The 26,990-nt window shown below is 41.0% G+C and overlaps 1 protein-coding gene across 37 annotated transcripts in view; it reads left to right on the top strand.

Annotated features, from left to right (window-relative positions):
- The window catches only part of LOC149525258 (uncharacterized), a 185,653-nt gene that overhangs the window by 31,568 nt on the left and 127,095 nt on the right, over window positions 1-26,990 (top strand). For 22 of the 37 annotated variants that reach the window (XR_016348743.1, XR_016348740.1, XR_016348721.1 and 19 more), the window contains one exon: window positions 752-916. The exons of 14 other annotated variants lie outside the window; for them this stretch is intronic. The gene's annotated coding sequence lies outside the window, so the exon portion shown is untranslated. Of the gene's footprint in view, window positions 1-751; window positions 917-2,013; window positions 6,114-26,990 lie in introns of those variants that run through there. One more of the 37 variants, XR_016348719.1, reaches the window with a different exon arrangement.

Below are 26,990 nucleotides of genomic sequence, written 5' to 3'. Positions count from 1 at the left end.
GGTGGAGCTCTGGCAATGATTTAAAGGGTTCAGAGCTCTAGGCCCTTTTAAATTGCAAGGCCCCAGGGCAACTACATAGAAGCTTTTTAAATACAAATATAAAATGCAAACATAAAAAGTCTGCTACTTATAAAAACATGTTGTAATTTTTTCTGTTGCTTCACTTTCTGACTTTAAAGAAATTATCCAATATAATTTAGAACAACTGACAAAAAAAATCATAATTTTTTGGGGAAAGAGAAAGTGTTTTATACCCTTGACAATGGAGTTGCATTCAGCCTGTTCTGTTTGGTGATGAAGAGACATTAAAGCTAGTCTAGTTTACTCTAAATTTAATATGTTAATGGAAAGCTCTGGAAAAATCTTGAAATATGAACTGCAAAATATATATATGTGTAACATCAAGGTACCTGAGTTGTAAATGGAAACCCAACATTTTATTCACCAATGTTCACATTTACTGCCAAAGGCAAGTTAGAATTTCTCAAATATGTTTTTTATTAAAAACAGAAAAGAGGGTAAACATAACTTATTAGCATGTTAACGCAGTTTTATATACAGAAAAAATTGTGAGTTTAAGATATTAGATGAGAAATTGTAAAGTATGAGCTCATGTGCATTTTATTTTTGGAGTCATATTTTTGCTTTTGATTATTAGGAAATAGGTAAATTACCTTCTTACAAGAAGAGCTTATAATGGCCACTGAGATTTGTGTAAGTGTTGATTTAATTTTTCTTCTTTTGTTCAAAGATTGCATTTCATGATAAAACATTAGTAAAGCTGCAGAAAAAGCTGGAGCAACCAAAAGAACAGCTGATACAATGAATTAAAAACCTTTATTCTACAAACAGAATATTTAGGAATTAAACTTGGAAATAAGTTTATAGGAAGGAAATCACAAAATCCACTGACAAGGTAATATTTCTCTTATAAAACTGCATTTTTCATCATATAATATTTTATGTCTTTAAAGTAGCAAATGCTATACAGTGTCAGCCATAAAATATTTAAATAACTGCTAATTCTAGGTATCAGGAATAAAATATATATACTGTTTAAAGAACAGTTTTTCTGTGAGGTAGGAAACTCTATGAAGCAATTCATATTACTGGGTTATAGAGCTTCACATTTTTTACCTCAGAAGCTGACTAGACATTTGATCATATTAAAACCTCTAATGATGTAATTCTTTTGTTGATGTCCCTCTTTGATGGATTTGCAGATAGGTACTTGGCAGACCCCCTGTTCCAAATATTGTCATTTCTCCCTTTTCCTCTACATTGTGCATTCTTTGTCTCTCTGGGCTGGGAGTCAGAGGAGTGGAGCTGAGGAGCTTTGGTGATTAGTTTGCTTCTTGAGCCTACAATCTTCTTGAGCCTACAATCTAACTGATCTCACAGTCAGCAGTCTTAACAACAAGAAAGTGGGGGTAGAAACTGGTTTGGCTTTCACTGAACCACTTACTGCTCTACTAACAGCCACAAGAATATATCCGTAGTTGGGATGGGAAGGTTTGAGATCTTGCTATTTTCAGCCCTTCCCCTTTCTCACCACTGCATGGAATAGCTGACCATCCAAAGGAAAAGACAATCCCATTGTTTTGGTCCCAGTGAGACTGTTTAAGTGTATCTCTTAAAGATGTGTTCATAGCTCACCGTCACCTTAATTATTTAGAGTGAGTTCTTCCTCTTCTTTCCCCACCCCTATGCTCCTTTCATCAGTGTCCTCCTCCATACCATTTCTGTGCTCTGCTTTTCCCTACCTGCGGTGGTCTTCTGTTGACTTGTCTTCCTGCTGGGATGATTAATGATTTTTCTGCACTGGCTCACTATCATTGGCAGTGGTATGGATGTGCATTGTACATGCTTCTAGTCTGTGCTCACTCTATGGGCTGAAGGTCTCTCTCTGGAGGCAAAGAGTAGAGTGGCTGTCTAACCATGGCCAATGTCTGCGACAGCTGAATACTGCAAGAAAAAAAAACCTGTATGGGAGCACCTCTATCATCTTTGTAGGTGAGACATCAGTGGAGAGTGGAGAAAGAAGGTGAGAATAAAAGAAGACAAGGGGAAAGAAGGCCTACAATCCCCTCCTCTGCAAACAAAGCTCTCTGAACTCTCTTACTAAGGTGGCCTACTTGGCTCTCCTTTCAACACAACTCAAATATAATGTCTTGCTTTGCACAGAGAAGATTAGACTTGTCCTCCCCACACACATGCTCATTCACCCACAGACTTCTGTGTAGATACAAATCAACCACTAATGGCAGATCAGGGCAGTGGTATCAGCATGTGGATCATATGACCCCCAAATTAGTGAAATTCTGCAAGCCCCAGCACTACTATGTTTCTGTACAGCCTTTAAACACTTGATTCCATTTATCCTAGGTAGATGAAAAGAGTTTGCAAATGTTGTTGACTGTTCAACTTCAGAAAAATACTTTATGCATTCTGATAATTATTTAATAATACTAGAGCTTTCTTGTTTGTGCAAATTATGTCTCTTATGCAAATTATAATACAAATTTTATAATGTGTTTGTTTACGCTTTCTCTTTTGGAAGGTGAAAGGAAGGTACAGTTCTATTTGAAATTTCTGAGCATTCAAAAAAAAAAAAAAAATAGAAGGAACCATCAGAGGAATGAACTAAGCCTGAATACTCTGTCCCTTATTTACAAAACCCCAGATTTTTTTTTATTTTTCTTCTTTTTATGAGTGTATTTAAAAGGATCTTATCCAATATAATATTTATCTTCCTCTCATTATTATCATTATTCATTGTGCATTTGCCAGTCTTCATTCTGTACTCTGCTCTGATGCCAGTTCTAGGTCCTGGTCTGTTGTTTAAAATACATATTTTAAAGTTAAATAATTTAAATAGTGTTTAAATAGATTCAGTGTACACAGTAGCTATATTGCTGTCAGAAGAAACAAATGAAAACTTAATTTTGCAACTGACCAAGATGACTAAATGGCTTTGTAGTCCCACCTGTAAATCCCTCCCTCACAAAATTAAAAGCCAAGTTCCATTGCACTATTTCAAATGCACCACAGGAGAACTATGTGAAATTTGAGAAAAGGAATTCACATTTGATCTTAAAGAAAAATATACTGAAGCTCAATTTTGATTGTCATTATGCTCATTTCTCTGTATTGAAAAAAAGTATTTAATGCCGAGGTATTTATCCCTCACTGAAATTACTAGGTGGAGCATTTGACAATAAGGAACAGATAGGAAGTGATTTTTTCAATTTTTTTTCAAAGGAAACAAAAATATTTCCCTTAGGTACAGGATAAGAATTCACAGTTGTTCAGGAAATCAATTTTCTTCTCTGTTTTGACATCAAAATATTTAATAGAATTTATGTCACTTTAAGGCTAACTTTTTCTTATATTAATTCATCTGATTTTTAAAGTCACTAGTGACTAGTGATCAGGTATAATGATCAAATCAGGGACTGTATAAATCATTCTTTACTGTAAAATTTCATTTTGTATTTGTGCAAACAAAAATAGTTAGAGGTGTAGAAAACATGACCTCTGAAAGGAGATTAAGAAAAAATGGGTTTATTTAGTCTGGAGAAGAGAAGACTGAGGTAGAATGTGATAACAGTTTTCAAGTAAATAAAAAGTTGTTACAAAGAATAGGGAAAAATCATTTTCTTTAACTTCTGAAGATAGGATAAGAAGAAATGGCCTCAAATTGCATCAAAGGCAAGTTTGGATTTGATTTTGGGAAAATTGTCAGTGTGATTAATTATTGGAATAAATTGCTAGAGAGGTTGTAAAATTTCTATCATTGGAGATTTTTAAGAGCAGGTTGGACAACAACTGTCAGAGATTATCTTGATTAAACTTAATCATGCCATTAATGCAAAGGACTGGACTGGAAGAGCTTTCGAGGTCAGGTCCAGTCCTACAATTCTATGATTTATAATAGAACAAAGTCTATCTGATCTGTTTTGTCAGGGCACTGCTACACAGCAGGGCTAAAGCTGAAATAAGCTACACAATTTGAGATAACATCAGTTTCGAGCTACATCAAGTAGTTTAAGTCGAAATAGCTTATTTCCATTTTTGGCACTATCTATGCAGCAGGAAGTCCAAGAAAGAGAACTCTTCCTCTGACTTCCCTTGTTCCTTGTACAATGAGAGGTACAGCAGTTGGAGTAAGAAGTCCTCCAGCTCGACATTATGTCAAAATAACTGCTTGTTGTGTAGACGCATACTGTTATTTCAGACAATGTTTACTGTGTAGACATTGCCTCAATGTATTCTACAACAGGCTTCCTTTTGCAAAAAATACTCACCACTTGCACTCCATTTCCTGGACCTGACTGAAAGCATCCCTACAGTGAATACTGTAGCTGTCTTCAAGCATTGGACTGGAAAGGTGTTCTCTGAGGCCTGTTCTACACTAGAGAGTTATTTCAAAATAACCCCCCTTATTTTTTGAAATAATAAGCAGCGTGTCCACACTGCAAGCCTGTTATTTTGAAATAATGGGATGGTTATTTCCAAATCTGTATTTCTGTTTACCAAGGGAATAAACTTATTTCAAAATAGTTATTTCAGGAGTTATTATTTCAAAATAAATTATTTCAAAATAATTTCCCAGTGTAGACATGCCCTGAGGTAGCTCAGATCCAGTAAGTTGAATATCTTGCAGGTCATGACTAGAATGTTACAGTATATTCAATCCAGTAAGGGCAAGCAATGCATGTGGAATGCAAGGCGGTATGTATTCCATGTTGAATCTAAAGAACATATGGACAAACATGTTTTTGTGACAAAGTGGACTCAACACATCATAAAACAATATGAGCAGAGTTCTGAAATGGTGCTTCCCTATTTATATGTTGACATAATATAGATTTGTAGTAGGCAGAGTTGACAATCTTAAACCAGATGTTGATACACTGATCTACATGGCAGGGATTATGATAATTAGTTGCCATGTTTGAAAAAGATACGGACAGATTCAGTGGGGCTAGGCGCAATCAGTCTTGAAATTAATGCATAGATGGAAGAGACACTTTTTCATTATCACCTACTTTGGGGGAAACAGTGGGCACAGTCCTGTCAGAGTTCAGACTGATGGATATAGATACAAATCATTTTTATATGATCTGCCTATTTATTAGAATTGCTTTTCTGCTCTCTGTATGAAAGTCCATGATGCATTACATACTGAACTTCCCAATTTTCAGACTGCTGTTCTCATTGCAAGAAATAATGAAATGGATTCATTACTTTATTCTTGAAATATTCTGATTTATTTTAGGATATAATCTCGTCACCGATTTCTTATACCCTTCTCCTGTCTGATTCATTTATTTTACTGGCAGAGGAACTTATATGTACTATATAGAGTCATAAGAATGTTAAATAAACATTGTAAGATTATATACATAGAAACACACAATGGAGTGTTGAAGTCTTAGGGCTTTATCAGCATGAGCGGGATTCACAACTAATGAAGTCACCAGAAGCCCAAATGAATGCCAGCTACAGGACACTGCTGTTTCTGTATATGCCAAATACGGTACAGAAAAAAAAGATATATATGTTTTAGAGATTATTTAAAATAATTTCCCAGTATCGAGAGGTTCCTCAATATGCATGATTCCAACAGCCCAGACTCCAGAGATACAGCAAAATTACAACACATTTAGAAACTCGTATCTTTTTTTCCAATTCATAGAAATGCCAAGGTTTAACAATTGACATCTGGGGAAAATGGAAGGCTAAAACAAATTGTTTTGATTTCTTTGGAAAGGTGAAAATTAAGGCTACTTCAGTGATATAAATCACACATTTGTACTCCTGATAAGTCACAATATATGAGTTGAAACCTGAAGTATCAATTGTGGGCCAAGGGCCATAATAACTTGGCAGTGAAATTCCACTTTTTTTTTTAAAGAAGAAAGCAGACAATATCACCATGGCTTGTCATTTACAAAACCAAACCTGTCTGAAGCCACCCAGAGGTGTAATGTGTGTGAAGTAGTGACAAGAAGGCAAAGTGCAGGTGAAGTGGACAAAAATCCGTGATAAATGCAATTGCATGTGGTTATCACTCTCAGATACCTGGGATATATTCTAGCACTTTTGTTCTTTACTGCTAGTTTTTCTTCTCAGACTGATGAGAATTTTGCCTTTTCCCATTTACTCATTAACTATTGTTGTGGGGTTTCTTTTTTTTTTTTTTTTGCTTCCCCCCCCCAGTTTCTTCCCATTGTATTTCCTCTCCTGCTGCATTTGAAGCCTACACAATTTGGTTTCTCGCTGCTCATCTTTCTAGATGCTGATGTTAGTTGTTCTCCTATCATGTCACCTGAGTTCCTTAGGGAATTTTTCCTACTGGAGGTTTGTTGAGCTTTTTGACCCCTTGTGTTTTGACTGGGTGCTGTGCCAGGGAGAGTGTCTATGTCTAGATGCTGGGAGAAGAGCTGATTGACTCCACTAAAGATGCCTCTGCTATTGCAGGCTCCCTCAGGGAATCAGTGGCAACAGTGTGGCATTCTTCTGCAATTGTTTTGGAAAGAGACACATTCTGATCCTTTGTATGGGTTCTATATAGGGATAACTGGATGAAAGGTAATAGATTGTGGTATACAGGAGGTCAAACTATATGACCTAATGGTCACTTTTGGCCTTCAGAAATCTGTGATTTTACTCAGACCCACTCTGCCATTTCTGTGACAATTACTAATTTCTGTCATTTGCTGCAGGAAGCCATAGTTACACATAGCAGTACTTTCTCCATAACTACACAGAGTTAAGCTTCTTGGGAGGAGCTGCTGGGGTTGGTCTGAATTCTGCAGGGCCTGCTTTCAACATGCAACATGAATAGCTGTCATGGACAAGCTGTCTTCCTCACCCCATTCACAATGCAAGGATTGAGGCTTGTGCTTAACAAAGCTGGAGGACAGGGGGACTGGCAGCTATAAACGCTCGGCAATTCACCTATAGAACCAAATAACAGGAACAGTGTGTCCTCCACTACTTTTTACTGGCCAGAGGAGAGCCTTAGAAATAAATAAGAGATGTGGCATGTTAGAAAGACCAACACACCTATTATGGCACAGATCCTTCATCTCACTCATTTACCTTTAGACTATTGGCTCTAGAGAAGTTATCCATTCCATGTACATTTGATATTAATGTCAGCAGCTATAATTTGCTCAAACAGTTCCAGTGCAAATTTTGCTATATGGAAGAGCATCTCTCTCTCTTTGGAAGGGAGGTCACTAATGACTGGAATCGCCTTGGGGGTTCTGATTGTCCAGTCTTACTATGCTGCAGTGCTTTAAGTTCTGTCACACAAACTTAATACGCTATTTAGCCACTCTCTCCCCCTGTCTGCCAATCTACAAACTCATTGGGCCAACTCTTATTGGTGGAAGAGGCAAACTTTTGAACTTCTTAAAATTCTATAAAGCTTAAAATAATGTATCTTCCACAAAAGAAGTTTGTCCAATGAATGATCCATCACCAGACTTGTTTCTTTCTCTACTAAAAAGTACTACCTCATCCACCTTGTCTCTCTCATATCCCGATCAATACAACGACGATAACATCCTACAGCATAGATTGGATATGCTTTCTGAAACATTTCTCTAAGAGTTATAAGAAAATACTTTGGAAAAGACATCAGGAATAGCCAATTAAATGTATCATTCTTAAGCAGTGAATTAGAAGTCACTCAAATTGTTTCCAGATGCATTCCTATACTTATAACAAAGCAGAGGCAAAGTGAAATGGAGTGTTATTTCTTTGGTGTACATTAGGGTTGTAGAATACAACACTGAAAGAACCAGAATGATTTATAAAGCACACACAATTTCCATTAACTCCTGGAAATCTAAGTTATGCAAACACGTCCCTGCTGCTCAAGGTACTTAGTACATAGCATCCAGTGCTCATATTTTCAAAACAGACACATATTTAAAATCACCCATTAAAATGTCACAATGCTCACAAATTTGTGTCTATGTTTTTCTGAGTTTGGAAATCCAATATTGGGTTTACAAAAGAAGGCATATAAGGGACTGCTATAGATTTAGCATTTGTTTATGAGAAGAGGTCTTTTTAACTGTCTGATGAGAGAACTGTGGAAAACTAATGTTCTGTCAGTGAACTGATCACATAATTCTGCCATATCATAACTAGCCAACTCATGGTATTAGCAGTCAAGATGCTGACACTGCTGTTACACCTTGTTATAGCTGTTTACAAAATAAACTGTGGGAGTTATAAAGTGCTGTAGAATGGTGTGGGTGTTTTTTCTGTGTGAACAGTCGAGAAGGGTTGTTTCATTATAGAAAGTTACCATATTGAGTATTGGCAGCTTCTGCCATTTCATTTCCTTAATTTGCATTTCAAAGAATTGAAGATATGTAGAGCTGAAAGGGACCATCTGGTCCAGTCCCTTGTGCTAATGGAGCGCCAACTAAACTTAGACTCTTATTAACAGGTGTTTGTCCAACCTATTTTTAAAAACCTCCAGTGATGGTGATCTCACAACCTTCCTTGGAATCCTATTCCAGAGCTTAACTATCCCTAGAGTTGGAAAGTTTTCCTAATAGCTAATCTAAAACTCCCTGGCTGCAGACAGCTCATTACTTCTTATTTTTACCTTCAATGGTCATGGAGAACAATTGATCAGACTCCACTCTACAACAGTTGAAGATTGTTATCAGGCCTCCCTCCATCATCTTTTCTCAAGACTAAACATACCCAGTTTTTAACCTTTCCTCTGCATCTTTCTAAACATTTGATGCCCAGAACTACACCCATTATTCCAGCTGAGGCCTTACCAGCACCGAGTAAAGTAGAATAATTACTTACTATGTTTAATGTATAGCAGTTTTTAATATATCACCGAATATATTAACCTTTTTTTCAAAATGTCATTGCATTGTTGACTCTCATTCATTGTGTGAGCCACTACAGAGCTCTGGCAAGGGGCTATTGACCCTTACAAGTTGAGTCCTGTGAAAGCCAGTGACCTGGTCAGTTAGAACACAAAGGCAACTGGATGTGATTAGAGTAGGAGGGCCATAGTTAGCTTGGGTTTAGAAAGATAGAAGGGATCACTTGGACCTGAAGGAAGCATGATAAGCTAATAAGGTAAGTATCTCACCAGCTGGATAACTCTGAGAGGAAAGCTAGAAGTATAAAAGGCTGAGCCGTTGAGCAGGAAGGGGTCTCCACACAACTGCTGCTATGTTATGCTGTACCTGAAGCATAAGCAATAAATATAAAGACACTTGGTGGAGGTATTCTGGTGAACTGAGTTCACAAAGAGGGCCCACCAGCCATTGTTCCAGAAGACAAAAGGGATGAGGGAAGCTGTTCAGAATTCTCATCCTAGATCCTTTCAACCATTGACTACCACTTAGTCAGTTATTCCCCATTCTGTAGCTGTATATTTGATTTTTCCTTCCTGTGCAAAATTATTTACACACTATTGAATTTCATCCTATTAATTTCAGACCATTTGGGCAAGGTCATTTTGAAGTCTAATGCTGTGCTGCAAAGTGCTTGCAAATCCACCTAACTTGATGTCATCTGCAAATTTTATAAGCCTACTGTCTACTTCATTCTCTAAGCCCTTAATGACATTTTTTAAAACATATTGGACCCAGAATTGACTCACGAGACCCCTTTAGCTATGCCCTCTCAAATTGACAATGAACCATTGATAGTGACTTTTTCAGTATGGTCAAATGTCTGTGCATCCACTGTATAGTCATTTAATTTAGACCATATTTCTGTAAATTGTTTAAAAGAATGTAGCATGGGACTGCTTTAAAACCCTTATTATAATTAAGATCTATTATGTAAAATACCCTCCCTTTCCAATAGGCTAATAACCCTGTCAAGGAGAAGATTTGCTTGGGTTGGCATGAGTTGCTCTTGACAAACCCATACTTGCTACCACTTTAATAAGTTACACATGTCCACAAATGACCTCCCACTGTTTACTGTGGTGGACTTTGAATGAGAGATTGAGATGCTGAGATGCAATCACCAGAATTGAAGACATTTAAAAATAAATTGGGGACACTGAGTGGAACAGAAAGGCTACATCTACACTGGCCCCTTCTTCGGAAGGGGCATGCTAATTTTGAACTTGGGAATAGGGAAATCCGCGGGGGATTTAAATATCCCCCGCGGGATTTAAATAAACATGTCCGCCACTTTTTTTCCGGCTTGGGGAAAAGCCGGAAAAAAGCATCTAGACTGGCGCGATCCTCTGGAATAAAGCCCTTTTCCGGTGGATCTCTTATTCCTACTTCAAAGCCGGAAAAAAAGCGGCGGACATGTTTATTTAAATCCCGCGGGGGATATTTAAATCCCCCGCGGATTTCCCTATTCCCAAGTTCAAAATTAGCATGCCCCTGCCGAAGATGGGGCCAGTGTAGACGTAGCCTTTCTGTTCCACTCAGTGTCCCCAAAGTGTCATATGTGGTGCTGTCATTGTTTGGAGATCTGGTATACAGTTCTACTTTCTCTCTCACTGGACCGGGGGTCTGATGCGCCTTGGCTTTTCATTTCCTCCTCAGAGAAGGAGTCGTTTAACTAGAGGATTATGTTTAGACTGGTAGGAACAGCTTTCTTACATGATTAAGGAAACAGTAGGACTACGTCTACACTGGCCCCTTTTCCGGAAGGGGCATGTTAATTTCAGCTATCGTAGTAGGGAAATCCACGGGGGATTTAAATATCCCCCGCGGCATTTAAATAAAAATGTCCGCCGCTTTTTTCCGGCTTTTAGAAAAGCCGGAAAAGAGAGTCTACACTGGCCCCGATCCTCCGGAAAAAGCGCCCTTTTCTGGAGGCTCTTATTCCTACTTCGAACATATGTGCTAAGGAACAGCAGCCTTTGGTGGCATTGTACCCTTGTCTCCTGTATGAGAATGTCCCTACTGCTGGACACACAATAGCCCACAGTGGGGCAGAAGTGCTAGTAATGCTAGTAATGTTACAGAGGATTTACATAACACTTTCCATCTGTGATCTTAATCCATGTCAAACAGGTGGGCAAGGAAGTGAACTGCTTGGAATAAGAGCTGGATTTCCTGACTATCAGTCCTTTTGATAGTATTTGCTCTTAGTTGAGTGGTTTCTGCCTATCCTCATGTGGAAGGGGAATCAACCTTGCTGATTAGCATCCATTCCACCAACTAGTGCCTTGTTGCCTAACAGCCCGCTCAGTGATGTGGCTGCTATGAGGGAGGAGAAGGATAAAAAGCCTATCCTTTCTGGCTGCTGAGAAGCCAAAGATGAGATAATAAATGGGGAATAAACTTATTCCAGTAATAATCTGGATCTAACAACAAAACAATTTTAAATAATATAAATTAGAATTAACACACCTTTACTTAACAACTTAAAGAAACAGGATTTAACAGACTAAAAGTGAATAAAATCAATTAATCAAGTACACAGAAATAAAGGAAATGTATCTAACTGGCATTTACACTACCAGCATTTATCTCATCCCAGAGTGTGCACTCCTCTGGATCTCAGAGTCCCAGATGCTTGCCTGCATGAGTGCGCTTGAAGATCTGCAGCAGGAGTGAAGACAGCTCTGTACAGGTTCTGTGTGTGTCAGTCCAGGCAGCAACAACTGCAAAATCCCTCTGCCACTGGAGCTGGCCCCAACAAATGCCAGCAGTTCTGGTTCACTGAGCAGATCACTCTGCCTCTCTTCGGACCCAGAGTCAGTTTGTCCTCTCTGCAGGTAGCACTTTCTCAAACAGTCACAGTTACTCACAGTACCTTCTATCTAGGCCTTTCTAAGCCTCAGGCTCAGCCTCAATCACCAACAGACCCGGAAGCAGCCTGCTAGATCAAAGCCCCAGCAGGCTCTAGCATCCAGCAGCAGTTACTGGACTGGAAAAAGCTCCACACCAGCAATCTGTCTTCTCTCTCCAAATTGAATCTCCCTGCCCAACTCTCTCCCTGCATTGCCTGGAAGAGCAACAGATTCCCTCTTTTTACTCAAGGACTCATGGGAATTGTAGTCTCTTGGGCTATATTGCAGCACCAAGGATCCTCTCAGTAAAAGTCAGAGGCCCTTATAGTAAAGGGAGCCTACACAAGGAAGTGGGCACAATCTTGAGCTGATATGAAGGCCACAGAGTAATATTAGATCCACGTCACTCATAAACAGTTCATTTTTTCTTTTGATTTATGCCGTAAATGTATCAGAGCTTGATGCTTGTTTCTCACTCCAAATCGCTAGAAACATAGCAGAAAGAAAATAAAATTAGACATTAATCATTCATTAGACATTTTAGACATTTGTCTCAATTAAAGTAAAAGTGCGGACATTTATTTTGTAGCCACATAGAATAAAAATCCATAGTCTTAAATTGATTAGATCAATAAAGTATGATCTCATAAAAGATTTTACTAATCTTCTCCTTCCCCAGTCTGACTCATTTCAATAAAGTAGTTTTTGCATAGATTTGTGTGCTGAAACATAGTTCAAAAATTGTAATTAGATACAGTTTCATAACAGTTAAAACTCTTAATAAGTTGATCATGTTCTCACCTTACTCTGTTGTGTCCCTATGCACAGTATTTCTTTTAATCCAAACTGAGGTCTTGTCTACATTGGCAGGTTTTGTTGCCAAAACCTTCCTTTTGGCAACAAAGCAATGAGAGCATTCACACTACAACGTGACTTTTGTTGAGAAAAACACCCAGTTTTGGTGACAAAAAACTTCCATCCCTGTGAGAAACTTTTGTCATTTCCCGTCCCTTGACTGTTGACAGAGAGCCAGTGTAGACTCTGCTGTTTGTTTTGTCAAGAGAACTAGCTTCCATCAGTATCCCACAATGCCTGACCTGATGGCTGTGCTCAGTGTTTTGCAATCTCTCCTGCCTGGCAGGCATGCACCCCTCTCTTTTCAAAGCTCCAGGAAGTATCTGTCAGCTGAGTGAGCAGCTCCATTTGAAGAACAAAGAGAAAATCATTGGCATGCTCCTTCCTGTTCTACCCTTTTCTGATAAGTTAATGTATATATGTGTGTATCTCAACCTGTGTGATTTCCACTCCAGACATCTGACAAAGTGGTTTTACCCACAAAAGTTTATGTCTAAATAAATCTATTAGGGTACATCTACACTAGCCCCCTAGATCGATCTAGGGAGGCTAATGAGGGCGACCAGAATTACAAATCAAGCCAGGGATTTAAATATCCCATGTTTGATTTGCATATTCCCAGCCGGTTGCCATTTTAGAAACTGACTAGCCCGAAGTAATTGCCCGCGTCTACATACGGCAGTGAAACGAGATTCCGATTTAAAGCCCTAACTCGAATTAGCTGGTATTCCTCCTGCAATGAGGTTTACCAGCTAATTCGAGTTAGGGGCTTTAAATCGGAATCCCGTTTCACTGCCACGTGTAGATGCGGGCAGTTAATTCGGCCTAGTCAATTTCTAAAATGGCGACCGGCTGGGAACATGCAAATCAAGCGCGGGATATTTAAATCCTGGGCTTGATTTGCAATTCTGGTCGACTTCATTAGCCTCCTTAGATCGATCTAGGAGGCTAGTGTAGATGTACCCTCAGGCTTTAAGGTGCCACAGGACTCTTCACTGTTTCTGCTTCAGTGAATCAGCAGAAAGTTAGCATCGCTCCGCTGGTTTCTCTGTCACTTTGCTACATCCAGTGTTGGATTCGAGATAAAAGAAAACTAAGATCATGAAATTTGACTTAATGGTAGTTTGGTTTTGTATTCAAAATCAGTAATGAGCTGCTTATACAAAATGAGCTATTGTATAGATAAATGCAATACATTCATGTTTGTATTCAAATAAAAGCAAAATTTATTCAGATAATTTGAACATAAAAATAACCACAAAGCCAACATTTTTTAGAGTTATGGTTCAACATAGCACAGATCTTATGAGAGTTTCTACAGCTGAAAAATAGAAACTGCATATTGAAATATTACCATGCTGATATTACAATTATTGTTTGTATTGAGTAAGAAAACCAAAAATTCAGTGTGTTCAAATTCTTCACCCTCAATAAGGGTATGTCTACACTACAAAGTTAATTCGAACTAACAGCCGTTCGCATTAACTTTCATAGCGTCTTTACATGCAAACCGCTAGTTCGAACTTAAATCGAACTAGCGGAGCGCTTAATTTGAACTAGATAAACCTCATTCTATGAGGAGTAACGCCTAGTTCAAATTAAGCAGTTCGAATTAAGGGCTGTGTAGCCACTTAATTCGAACTAGTTGGAGGCTAGCCCTTCCCAGCTTGCCCTGGTGGCCACTCTGGGAAACTTTTCTGCCCCTCTCCCTGCCCCAGAGCCCTTAAAGGGGCACGGTCTGGCTATAGTGCTCATGCCAGTTGCAAGCCTGCCAGCACCCAGCCAGCAGACCCTGCACCTGGCACGGCATGAGCCAGCCACCTGCTGCCACCCAGCCCTCCACCTCTTCCCAGGACCATGCTGGTGTCTCCCAGGAGCCTCCCCGGGGCTGCAAGAGGCGAGCGCCCGCCTGGTCTAGTGCGGAGAGCGTGGATCTCATCGAGGTTTGGGGGGAGGCCTCCAACATCCACGACCTCCGCACTAGTCACAGGAATGTGGCCATCTAGGACAGGATAGCTGCCAGCCTGGCCACCAAAGGCCACATGTGAATCCAGGAGCAGGTTTGCATGAAAATCAAGTTGGTCCAGTGAGACCCCTGACCCTGAGCCCTGAGCTTAGAACATAAGAACATAAGAATGGCTGTACTGGGTCAGACCAAAGGTCCATCTAGCCCAGTAGCCTGTCTGCCGACAGCGGCCAAAACTAGGTACCCCGGAGGGGATGGACCGAAGTCAGTGACCAAGTGATTTGTCGTGTGCCATACATCTCCAGCCTTTCACAAACAGAGGCCAGGGACACTGTTCCTACCCCCGGCTAATAGCACTCCATGGACCCAACCTCCATGAATTTATCTAACCTCTCTTTAAATTCTGTTATAGTTCTAGCCTTCACAGCCTCATATGGCAAGAAGTTCCACAGGTTGACTATGTGTTGTGTGAAGAAAAACTTTCACTTATTAGTTTTAAACCTGCTGTCCATTCATTTCATTTGGTCTCCTCTAGTCCTTATATTATGGAAACTAATGAAGAACTTTTCTTTATTCACCCTGTCCACACCACTCATGATTTTATAGACCCCTATCATATCTCCCCTCAGTCTCCTCTTTTCTAAGCTGAAAAGTCCCAGTCTCTTTAGCCTCTCTTCATATAGGACCTGTTGCAAACCCCTAATCATTTTCATTGCCCTTTTCTGAACCCTTTCCAAGGCCAAAATATCTTTTTTGAGGTGAGGAGACCACATCTGTACACAGTACTGAAGATATGGCGTACCATAGTTTTATACTTCCCCTCCTCCTCCTTCCCCAGTCTTCCCTCTTCCAGCTCCCACCTCCCAGGTTTCCACCTCCCCTCTCCCACCCTCTCTCTTCCCCTCTCCCACCTCCTTTTCCTAGTCTCCCCAGAGGTTAATCCCCCCTCCCCAGTTTTGTTAAATAAAGAGAGTTTCTATTTTTGAACACACGTGTCCTTTATTTTTTACATCAGGAAGGGGGGCTAGGGAAGGGTAAGTGGAAGAAGGTGAGGGAGGAATGGGGCACGAGCCCCCAATGGGGAGGACTGGGGTGGCTCTGCGGGCTCCTTGGGGTGGAAGCTCTCCTGCAGGGCCTCCTGGATCCTGACAGCCCCCTGATTGACCCCCCCCCAGATGGCAGCCTGCGGCAAGTGCAGCTGGGCTGATGGCCGAGTGCTGTGATGTGCCGAGTGTGGGCACTCAGGGCACTTCAAGTCAGGACTGCTTTGCTGTCCCTCATTGAGTTAGACAAGAAAGCAGGGAACCCTGAGAACTGTCTGGCCAGGGTGGGGGTCAGGTCCCTTTAAGCACAGCCCTCGGCTAGCCTGAGACAGCAGCTCCACACTCTAAGTCCTAACCTGATGCCCTGCCGGCACTGGTTCTGGTCAGTCTTAACTTTGGTTTAGGGTCCACTCAATGTGGACATGCTATTTCGAATTAGCAAAACACTAATTCGAATTAGTTTTTAGTTCTAGATGCACTAATTCGAATTAGTTTAGTTCGGATTAACTAATTCGAATTAAATTATTTCTAATTAGTGCTATAGTGTAGACATACCCTAACTGCCTCAATGGGAAGTGGGGAGAAGAATCAGTTTGGAAGGATACATCCTGGTTTAAGAAAATGTGCCATTTGATTTTGAATGTAAGCTGTCCTAGAAAGGTAGCCACTGTAGAACTGAAGTCAGAAGCAGTTTTCACATAGTTAATAAAAGCAACCCAGAAATTGAAGCTGCAAATACAAAAGATGATTTTTGATGCAGCTTCGGTTGGAAGGCATATTTATTTATTAACAGCTTTTATTTGTGTAGCTTCCTTTCCCTCTCATGAAGTGCAGAGGCTGCAATTTCAGTGACTCTGCTGTTAATTTTTCTATAACTTTCCCACAAATATTTTAATGTTAATCAACCCTGTCTCTGTGTAGTGGCTGGCTATCCCCCTCACATTTCAATTCTATTGCTGTATTTAGGGGACATTTGCCTAGCATGGGAAAGATAGGATTGATTGATTATGCTTCAGTGCAAGAATTACAGTAGAATTACAGCAGAAGTGCCGAAATTGCAGCCTGCTGCTCCTTGGAAGAGTGTGAATAGAAATGGCACTGGGATTGCACCCATCAGAGGTATTATTAATAGATGTATAAAAAAACTCCCTCAAATTTAACCTAATCCAAAATCAATTCTTGATAGGAATGTTGATACCAAAGCTTTGTTTTAAATTAATATATTGTTCATATTAAAAATGTTCATTAAACAACTTAAAAATATCAGTAGAAATATTTTCTAAAGACAGTAATAGTTTAATTCTATCTTTACAATAGTACACTGTACCTACAGTTATCTAGGTATCGTGGGGTACCTTAAAATTGAGCAATTGAGATTTTATGAGCAAAAATGGTTAAAATGTGTCCATTAAATTGTACTTTGGCATACAGTTTTCCCTTCCAGTGGCAATTTAAAAAAAAATCATTCCTATTTCCTTTGAGTTGTTTTTGCTGTTTATAAGTTGAAGCAGAAAATTTAAAAGCACCTGTTTTCTTGTGGAGGGGAAGAAGGGTAGAGGGAAGGAAGAGACTTCACATGTGTTGTTAATATTCACAGGTCAATTCACTGACTTCAAAAATGAAATATTACAGGCATTCCTTTGTTTCCTAATGTCTTTTGGTAATGGTTTAAACAAAAGTTTAATGCTGCTGGATTAATACATTTGGAAAAATTGCTTCTGCAGCCCATATACTAATTTTGCTCCTTTTCTGCTATATATTATCATAAACATAGTAAGACTATAAAGGTCAATATATCATATTGTGATACACTATAATGGCTCAAAAGTCTGTATTAACATAATCATGATACACATTGATATATATTTTGAAATACACAGAGATATCATGTATGCTATGAAGAGAGATCCCTTTAGTAAAGGATTATATTGTGTGTCCATAAAATATCTTCATAGATGGCACAGCTATTGCAGTATGCTACCCCTTTCAGCCACTTTCATTTTATTTCATGTGGTAACAAAGGTACGTGATAACATATGATAACAAATATATCTGCTGCACATATTTCAAGCCTAAGCATTTTATTGTCCTTGTTCCTGAGATTCTTGCAGTTCTGCTCATCAGTTGCTCTACATAAGGAGTGTTTGTTTCTCCTTATATTAAGCCATCTCTGTTCATTTCAGTCAGTTTTGCTTACTGAAAGAGAAGAGAAGCTGAGGGTACTGATGATCCATAGCTACTCAAAGCCAGCAGCAAAGTACTAGGTTCATTCATGGTATAGATCAGGAGTCTCCAACTTCTGGCCTGGGGCCTATAGGCCAAGCAATTCCCCAATTTGAAATATTTTGAAAAAGTTATTTAACAAGGCCTGCGTGGCTGCTGGCTTGGGAACCAGAGGGAGCACAGCACGCAGGACCTCACTCTTGCACACAGCTCCCAGAAACACCCAGATCCTCAGTGCCTACATACCCTGGCTGCAGAGAGCACTGCTTGGTCTGGGAAGTCATGCTGGCTGCCTCCACTGCTATGTGAACTGTGCTGACCAGGGGGCCACCCAAGTTAACAAGCTTCTGCAGTCAGTGGGGTGGGGCCGGTGGGTTTCACTTTTGGTTATCCTGGGCTGGGTATCGCAACGCAAGTATGTGAATGTTATCAGGGATGTGGGTTCCCAGTAAGAGGGCATGGATGTTAGTGGGGATGGGAGAATTCCAGTGTTAGTAAATGGGGGTGTTAGTTTCATGTCTTTTTTTTGTAGGCCACAGAGGGAGTGGCCACTGAGTTGCCTGCATGTACTGTGTTGCCAACCCCAAGCTTCAAAACTCACAAGTAGCCCCCTCACTCTTAAAAAAGAGAATGGCTTCTTCAACTCACAGATAAAAATACACTTGGGGATCTTTTTATTTGGCATCTGGGGTTTGAGATGTTTGGCTGAACTCGGGATGTTTTCTAACCATGAAACCTAATGTCTTCCTTTAAAAAAAAGAAAAGAAAAAGATGGCTGGGATTCTCTTCTAATAGCATGCTCCAACAAAGAAGCATAATCTACTAAATCAGAGTGATCAGAGTTAAGAGCTGTGTATGAGGCATCAAGTAATGAAGTTCACAGATCTGGTTAAATTCTAATAACTTGGCTGGAGCTTTCCATCAAAAAAAAAGCCCCAATTCTCAGGAGGCTTGTGATGAAATTAGGAGAATTGGCACCCCTGATATCTAGTCAGTTTTACAAAATGAGTTAATAGTTTCACAGCTTATGCTTATGGATGGGATGACTTTGAACACACCTCTCATGGGCCAAAGGGACGTGCCAGCAGTGTCATAGAGCTAGCAGCTGTAAGCCCCTCTAGCCTCACTTCACTGCCAGTGGTGGCCGTGGGGGCCGATGCTGGGTTCTACATCACTCAGAGGTGGCCTGGGGACGTGTATGTGGGGAGGGGTGTGTGGGCCAGCAGGAGGGACTGGGAGATGTGGGGGTGGGAACGCACGGAAACCCCTCTCCTGTCCTCCTAGAGCTCTCCCAGAAGTGTGTGCACACTGACCCACTAGGAGGATTTGAGGACTAGCACTGGTGCTAAGGTAAATTGAGTTTCCTCAACTCCCGTCCCCTTTCACCCCTTCTCTACCTACGGTACATCGATGACAGCTTTATGATCTGGACGCATGGCCAAGAAACACTGGAGATATTCCACAGAGATTTCAACAACCTACACCCCATCATCAACCTCAGCCTGGACCATTCTACACGAGAGATCCACTTCCTGGACACCACAGTACAAATCAACAATGGAAAATTAGACACCACTCTCTACAGAAAACCCACCGACTCATACAGTTACCTACATGCTTCCAGCTCCCATCCAGAACACACCACACGATCCATCGTCTATAGCCAAGCCCTTCGATACAACCGCATCTGCTCTAATCCCACTGACAGAGACCAGAAGCTTCAGGATCTCTACCAAGCATTTATAAACCTCAACTACCCACCCGGAGAAATAAAAAAGCAAATTGAAAGAGCCAGACAAATACCTAGAAACCATCTACTTCAAGACAGACCCAAGAAAACCAACAATAGAACACCACTTGTCATCACCTACAACCCCCAACTTAAACCTGTCCAACACATTATCAATAAACTACAGCCTATACTGGAACAGGATACCATACTCCAAGAGGCTCTGGGAGACAGACCCATAGTCTCCTATAGACAACCACCTAACCTCAAGATGATTCTTACCAACCACCACAGGACATACCACACTAATACCAACCCTGGTACCTTCCCTTGCAACAAACCCCGTTGCCAGCTTTGTCCACATATTCATTCTGCTGATACCATTATTGGACCTAACCAAGTGAGTTATAAGATCAAGAACACATATTCCTGCTCATCCAGAAATATAATTTATGCTATCATGTGCAGAAAGTGTCCGTCTGCTATGTACATTGGACAAACATCTCAGACACTTCGCCAAAGGATTAATGCCCACAAAACAGATATCAGACAAGATCACAAAGAAAAAACAGTTTCTTGCCATTTTAACCGGAAAGGACACTCTCTCAGGGTACATCTACACTACAATGTTAATTCGAACTAAGTTAGTTTGAATTAGCTAATTCGAACTAAGCTAATTCGAACTAACGGATCTAGACTAAAAAACTAGTTCGAATTAGCGTTTTGCTAATTCGAACTAGCATGTCCACACAGAGTGGACCCTGAACCAGGCTTAAGGATGGCCGGAAGCAGTGCCGGCAGGGCATCAGAGGAGGACTTAGAGCGTGGAGATGCTGTCTCAGGCTAGCCGAGGGCTGTGCTTAAAGGGACCCAACCCCCACCCCGGACAGACACTTCTCAGGGGTGCCCTGCTTGCAAAGCAGTCCTGGCTTGGAGTTCCCAGACTACCCACACTGGCACATCACAGCACTCGGCCATCAGACCGGCTGCACTTGCCGCAGGCTGCCATCTGGGGAGAGGAGGCAATTGGGGGGCTGCAGGAGAGGTTCCACTCCCAGAAGCCCGCAGAGCCAGCCCAGACCTCCCCATCGGGGGCTCGTACCCCATTCCTCCCTCACCTCCTTCCACTTACCCTTCCCTAGCCCCCCTTCCTGATGTACAAAATAAAGGACAATTGTGTTCAAAAATAGAATCTCTCTTTATTGAACAAAACTGGGGGAGACTGGGAAAAGGAGGTGGGAGAGGGGAAGAGAGAGGCTGGAAGAGGGGAGGGCAACTACAATGATCAGGGGTTGGGAACAGGTCCCATATGAAGAGAGGCTAAAGAGACTGGGACTTCTCAGCTTAGAAAAGAAGAGACGGAGGGGGGACAGGATAGAGGTCTCTAAAAGCAGGAGTTGGGTGGAGAGGGTGCATACAGAAAAGTTCTTCATTAGTTCCCATAAAGAAGGACTAGAGGACACCAAAGGAAAGGAATGGGTAGCAGGCTTCAAACTAATAATAGAAAGTTGTTTTTCACAAAGCAAAGAGTCAACCTGTGGAACTCCTTGCTGCAGGAGGCTGTGAAGGCTAGAACTAGAACAAAGTTTAAAGAGAAGTGAGATCAAGTCATGGAGGTTGGGTCCATGGAGTAGTCTTAGCCAGGGGGTAGGAGTGGTGTCCCTGCCAAGGTTTGTGGAAGGCTGGAGAGGGATGGCATGAGACAAATGGCTTGGTCACTGTCTTCGGTCCATCCCCTCCAGGGTCCCTAGGGTTGGCCGCTGTCGGCAGACAGGCTACTGGGCTAGATGGACCTTTGGTCTGACCCAGGACGGCCATTGTAAGCTCAGGGCTCAGGGTCGGGGGTCTCACTGGATCCCCTTGATTTTCATGCATATCTGCTCCTGGGTGGCCAGGCTGGCAGCTCTCCTGCCCTAGCCTTCCTGTGCCTAGTGCGGAGGTCGTGGACGAGGTCCACGATGTCCGTACTAGCCCAGGCGGGTGCCCGCCTCTTGCGGTCCCGGGCAAGCTCCCGGGAGCCGCCAGCCTGGTCCCGGGAAGAGGGACCCGGGTGGGTGGCTCGAGCCATGCCAGGTGCAGGGTCTGCTAGCTGGGTGCTGGCAGGCTTGCACCTGGCACGGGCACCGTAGCCAGCACGTGCCCCTTTAAGGGGTCCGGGGCCAGGAGGGGGGCAGACGAGTTTCCCTGGTGTTGGCCAGAGTGGCCACCAGGGAAAGCTGGGGAGGGCTAGCCTCCCACTAGTTCGAATTGAGGGGCTACACACCCCTTAATTCGAACTAGTAAATTCAAACTAGGCTTAATCCTCGTGGAATGAGGATTACCTTGTTCGAACTAAGCGCTCCGTTAGTTCGAATTAAATTCGAACTAATGGAGCGCTAGGGTAGCGCCTATGAAAGTTAGTTCGAACTAACGTCCATTAGTTCGAACTAACTTTGTAGTGTAGACATCCCCTCAATGACTTAACCACCTGCATTCTGCTACAAAGACCTTTTACATCTGCACTTGAAAGGGAATCCTCTGAACTGTCATTCATGTTAAAATTTGACACTCTCCAGGAAGGAATGAACTAATGCTCAAACTATCTTACCCATTTCCAAGATAGCTTCCCCAATTATCACCTCTAATACCATTAGCTCACAGACATCCCACTCTCCCCACCTTTAATATCATCAATTCACAGACACTTACCTTCCTTCCTCCCTCCCTCCCCCCCCCCCCGCATCCTCCTCCTGTTCTGAAATGTGATTTGTCCTTTTCATATGTGTTCATTTTTTTAATTGTATCCTTTGGTATATATGGTTGTGACTATTTTCTTCCACAATTTGATCTGAGGAAGTGGGTCTGGCCCACGAAAGCTCATCATCTAATAAACCATCTTGTTAGTCTTTAAAGTGCTACATTGTCCTGTATTTTGCTTCAGTTTCTATAGACCATTGTTATTCTTGGCACACAAACTATGATGATTGCAAAGACTGATTATATGCTTTCCATATGAGAAAAAATATCACGTCTAGCCTGATATTAAATGCATCAAATGCTCTGGATATTATTAATCATGAAGAGTTCAAGTTTAAGGCCAGGAGGGGCCATTAGATCATCTAGTCTGATCTCCTATATATTACAGGCCATTACACTTCATGCAGTCACACCTGTATTGAGCTCAATAACTTGGCTTTGACGAAAGTACATCATCTAGAAAGGCATCCACACTTGATCTGAAGACATCAAGAGATTTTTTTCAGTGGTTGGTCACTTTCACTCTCAAAACATTGTGCCTTATTTCCAATTTCAACATGTCTGTATTCAGCTTTCCCCACCGGTTTTTGTTATGTTTTTTTCTACTTGATGAAGGATCCTTTCCTATCCAGATATTTTCTGCAACCCAGTGTATGCCACATTTCTGTGCATGAGCTAATCCCATCCTGAGAATAGTTTAAAGTTGTAGCACAACCTGAACTTGCTATGGTCCCTTTTCTCTGGCTTGTCAACAGATTTTCTGCCTCTGTGTCTGTGGTCCACCACCATTCTCATTGTTCCCAACCTTTCCTCTTCCTATTTTTTTTCACCTGTAGATAGAAGTGAGCAGCCTTCTTTGTTTTCTCACCTCCTCCTCCTGGACTGGGGTATTCACAAACACAGTGTCCCTGCTGAGCTCCTCTGCCTCCTTTCAGGGATAAAAGAGCAGTGAAGCAAGCAAAAGTCGACATCCAAACAGTGCAGAAACTGCAAAGCAGCTTTAACCATCTCCACAGAGCGTAAATTATAATCTGCCTGTTCTCAGCCAGCTGACCATAGCACTGGTAGGGCACAGAGCTTTGAGTAGGACAGGCAGATTAGGACCTCATCCCCATCATCCCACAAGCCATTACTGTCACAGAAAAGCCCAACTAGAAACACAGAGCAGAATTGCAGAGCACAAAAAATCCAACAAGTCCAAAAAGTGTTTGGGCTCAGACTAAAACCCTGATTACTCTGCCAAAAAAAAAAAAAGAATTATCAGACTCAAACAAATGCAACAAAACTTTTTTGCTCCCTCCCCCCAAGAAGTTTGAAACCAAGTACAAAAAATTCATAGCTATGATTCATATACAGTTTCAATGGCCCTTGAGGACAAAACCTCAGAGCAAATATTTCCTGACAAATCTTCCCCTAAAGTATCACCTCCATTGATCTCAGGGTGGAATGAGAAGATCCTGAAAAGGGTAAACATCTCAACAGACACATTTTCAGATTCTATGAGCTCCAGAGCTAAAAATGCCATCACTGACGTGCCTAAGATCAGGGCTGCCGCAGCGTTTCTTACACAGGATATGGTGATTCCTTCTGAAGTAAACTTCTTTCCCAAGAATCTAACAGATAGCATGATAGAAAGCACCCTCAGAAAGAGGTTTGATGCTTCTTCAGCCCCTCAGGAAGACACTTACATTGCTTACATCACAGTGTCCCTCGAGCCCCTCAGAGCTGAAACCAAGCCAACTTTAAGTCTATATTGTGGAAAATCTCCCTAGCAACAGCAGTTATGGCAGACGTTTCAATGGATACTGAGGAGAATTTTGTTGTTGTTGGGGTGTGTGTGTGTGTGGTATGGATATATGCATATGCTGGTATCTATTCTGTACTTTTAATAAACATAGCATATTGCCTTGTCCTCTGAAGAAGATTCCATGTGTTTTAATAAGCATTAGAGATATACTTGATGGCTTGTTGAAATACCTTACAACCCTACATTTCTGTGATTCTATACCCCTGTAAGTCTGGTCTAGAGTATAGTTTTTATTGGATGAATTTATTGGTTAGCTAAGGTGACTTGCTTACTTGAATTTACGACTCGGGTTGGTTGTAGTTGGAAGTTGCTGAAACAACAGTGACCAGTAATATTTTTTTCCATCTAACTTAAGTAGTTGCAGTCTGTCTACATCACCTAAAAATTAGGCTGCAGCAATACATTCTCCACAAAGGAGAATACCTTGATTGTATTAGCAACTTGGAATTGATCGAGAATGCAGCAACATATTAATTAAACAGTATGTGATGCTGGACCCTCATAGCACCAGTGAACCAGCTGGTTCTCTGGACTTCTCTAAATCAACAGTTAATGCACCACAAGCCGGGGTCTGAACCTACAGTGCACATGGGACCACATGGACCCTGATAACATTAATTAAAAGTTCATTCTTGTGCATCAATCCACTGAGATTTCCAACATCAGGAAACCAAAGTCCACTAGGGAAATTTTGGTATACAGTCGAAGGGTCCATATAGCAAGTTAGTTTGTGGTAAACTCGTATGCTATAGATTTATACTTCATCTTACCATGCACTGAGTGTTTAGGCAAGTCCTTCATTTCCAGGTGACATTTAAAGGTGTTGGGTTTCATTTTTAAAAATCCCTGAATAGCCTGCAACTTGCCTTAGCTAAGAGATTGCCTCTATTTCTTCATATGGAAAAATGTGATAATTATACTTACCCTTCTTTGTAATGTGTTATGAGGATCTAGGAATAAAAAGTGCTATATGTAATGGTTAAGAATTGTATATTTGTTTATTCTCTTACTGTCATGAAGAATTCTCTGATATCCAGCTTAAGTTTTTCCTTTGTTACTGTAATCCTATTAGTTCCTAGTTAAATCTCTGTTTACCACTCTGAATGATTCTTCTCCAGCATTGGATTTACACCCTCAGATTTTCATAGGCTGTTTTCATATTCCCCAATTTAGCTAGCAGTTAGCCAAGCTGTAGTATACCTATTTAGCATTTTAAATCTTCATGCATACATCTCTCCCTCCAGCCTCAGACAATTTTTGTTGTTGTTGGTCTCTGAAACCCCTCCAGTTTGTCAGTATCTTGTTGATAATAAGAAACCCTGTACATTCCAGATCTGTTTTTTCCATAACCATATAAAATCTCATTTAGAAGTCAATATTGGTTGCTGGACTGGGCCCAAAGAAAAGGACTATTTACACCCACATCCCCTTACCCAGTACAAAATTCCATTGGCCTTTTTTCATAGTCATATCCTATTACAAACACCATGTCCAATTTCTCTGTTTGGTTGTCCAGTACAATAATCAATTATTAGTTCTTATTATTGGTTGTTATTGTTGTTAATATATGCATTACTTGTATTAATGTAGCACCTAGGAGACCAAGTTATGTAGCAGAATCCTGTTGTACAAGGCACTTTAGGAATACAGAACCAAAAGACTGCCCCTGCCCAAAGAGCTCACCAGCAACAACAGGTGGAAATAGACAGATGGGGAAGGCAAGGAAATAATGAGACAATATTGGTCAGCATGACAGGCAGTGGTCTCTTATACAAACAATCTTAGATTCCTTTCTCTTCAACTCAGGAATATGTTTTTCCTCCAAATGTACTAGCTTGTACTTTTAAATACTGAAGCTCATTTCATTTTCTTTGTTTCTAATCTTTCTAGATTTTAATAAATTCTTTGTCCTGAGTGGTCTTTCTTTGGTTGCTGCGTTTCCATTTCTCTCTGCCTGTTTTTCCCTTCTATATTGCATTGTCTCTCTGCCGTATTCCTCTATTTTTGTGTATAATAGAATGTATAAGTACAATAATACTTAGTACTTATATAGCACTTTACAAACAATAAATATTCATCTCAACAGCCAAGAGACCAACATTTTCCAAAGGAAGAAACTAAAGCAGAAAACTGTGACCTGAACAAAGCCACAAATGACCAGTTCTTGGCTTAGAACACCAGAATTCTTTGTACCCAGAAGTGTAGTTCATCAGTCATGCCATGTTATCTTTCACATACTGAACTTGCCTCAATCATTATGTCCAGAAATAACAGTGACAGTGCAGCAAAAGGCTCCAGTGTGTTTACAGAGTAGCAGTGAGGGGAAGTTCATGTCTACTCAAGTGACAATGACTTAGCCACAAATTAGTCTTGGGATCCACCTTCAAAAAATGAAGAAATTGTAACTGTGGAATTTATGGCCCTCCTAATCCAATTTACGTAGAGAGGCTAAAAACAAGCCTTTTGAGGGGATGTGTGTGTGTGTAGGAATGACAGTCATTGATTTACAAAATTACTTATTAAAAATTGAAGTTAAAAATAGGTTCTGCACAGACAGGGCCCTAAACCGAGTAGTGCCCGACAGCCTGTGACAAAATGGCTGGATTTGTCAGACAGTTTGTCAACAATGGTTTTGGAAGGGATCTGAAGGGAGTTTGAGGAATGAATCCAGAGGACTTGTTATTCCATGAGTACTATGAGGAATTCAGCTGCTTGCAGGTGTCAGGAGATAGAATGGTGGAATCTCAGGGACGTGCGTAGGGGGCGCAGTTATTGCTAGAAAGGTTCTAGCTATTGAACTGGGCATGAGGACAGGAAGACTTGTCCTGGGTAGAGTGATGTGTTATGAAAAAATGTACAGAAAC

This window comes from Pelodiscus sinensis, chromosome 2 (genome assembly GCF_052426305.1).
Source record: "Pelodiscus sinensis isolate ZL-2025 chromosome 2, ASM5242630v1, whole genome shotgun sequence".
Lineage (NCBI taxonomy): Eukaryota > Metazoa > Chordata > Testudines > Trionychidae > Pelodiscus > Pelodiscus sinensis.
This window is presented reverse-complemented; position numbering and strand designations above follow the sequence as displayed.